A 1575-nucleotide genomic window follows, 5' to 3' on the forward strand; every position below is an offset into this window, starting at 1 on the left:
AATAGGCAACGGGAATTGGCAACGTAGTTTCAGGTCGTTTCTTGAAGGCAATGGGTTACAATGAGTGGCAAGAGGCCAACTGGTGTGAGAGTGAGAGTGAGAGTAAGAGTGAATGAGTGAATGCAAACCACTTTGGTAGACTGAATATAAGTGACTGCGCACTTTCACTCTTACAAAGAGAGTATGAGCGTTGCATCATATTGTACTGAGAGTGAGTGCCTATTTAGCTTTAGTGGAGTGACTGCGAGTGATTGGCTACGGAGTGAATATGAGTGCGTATTTACAGTCTAAAGAGGTAAAATGATGTAAGCGATGGACGTATTTTCACTCTAAATGAGTAAATTATAATGACATCCATATATCTAATCCCATCCTGCACTTTCTACGCCATGATGTTAGTTTAAAGAGGTTTGCTAAAATAGAGAAAGACCTGGAGACCACACGTTCGTAATTTGGGAAACTTTGAGAAGTCAAAATATTCTTGGGACTTTTCTAGACACGAAGCCAAATATAATCTAGATGAGATATCTGGGCCTATGGCTATTTTTAGATTTAGGACGTCTGTAGGTTCTCTTGCATCCTAATTTTTCGCGAAGGAGAAAACACTGGAATTATTTATCTTTTAATCTTGGAGCCTTGATGTTGTTGATATCAGGAAAGTACAGCCAGCCAATATATTCAAAATAGTGCTGCCATCGCCTTCCCACTAACGTTGGCATTTGAACAGATGAAATAGATGAAAACACATTGATGGATTAAAGATTCTGACTTCATAAATGTTCATCCTCAAATGGAGGAGTTATGTGCATAAAACGCTGAATTATTTTGTTTCCTCTTTCCAGCCAATGTGTGGATGTGTCTGATAGCCACCATCTTGCTCTGGGGAATATCACTCTGGGGGCTTCAAAACTTGAGGTCGAGCATAACGGGAGACAAAGAGATGTCACTCAATAAATCAATCTTCTACAGCTGTTCTGTCATCTTGATGGATCCCCCGCCAAACCAAACGAGACATGCAACTGGGCAGGTTAGTTTATAGGGATTCAAGAAGCCCTACAGTCTTGTATTTTTATTATTATTATTTTTTTCACGGAAGATCAGAAGGCAAACCGGGTCTGTACAATTTATTGAAGTTTCTTCATGTAAGACGTCTGTGGTTAAAATTCAAAAGAGGGGAATATTAATATGGGTCGTGCAAAGAGGCTTCCATACCGTTATGGATTAAAAGAAGTGAGAAAAATCTTCTTCAAAACATGTTGCAGAAATCCGACATGTTTTGCGTATGTCATACACGTGCATTATTGCACGTATCTAAAAAGTCATCAGTACCCACAATTCAGAAAGTCTTAGGTTCGAATCAAGGTCAGGGTAGGAGATTCATAATTTCCTTTGTTCATATTATTCCTAAGGTATAATGATTTTTGGATAAGTATTATAAAGGATTTTTTATATATGCTAGAAAAAAAAACCCTGGAATCCTATATCAATGGAATAGAAATTAAGCTGTGGTTACCAGGTCTTTATAGTCACTTGGCTTAGAATGGAGAAACACTATACTTTGGTACAGTCTTATTA

Source organism: Macrobrachium nipponense, chromosome 28, assembly GCF_015104395.2.
Source record: "Macrobrachium nipponense isolate FS-2020 chromosome 28, ASM1510439v2, whole genome shotgun sequence".
Taxonomy (NCBI): Eukaryota; Metazoa; Arthropoda; class Malacostraca; order Decapoda; family Palaemonidae; genus Macrobrachium; species Macrobrachium nipponense.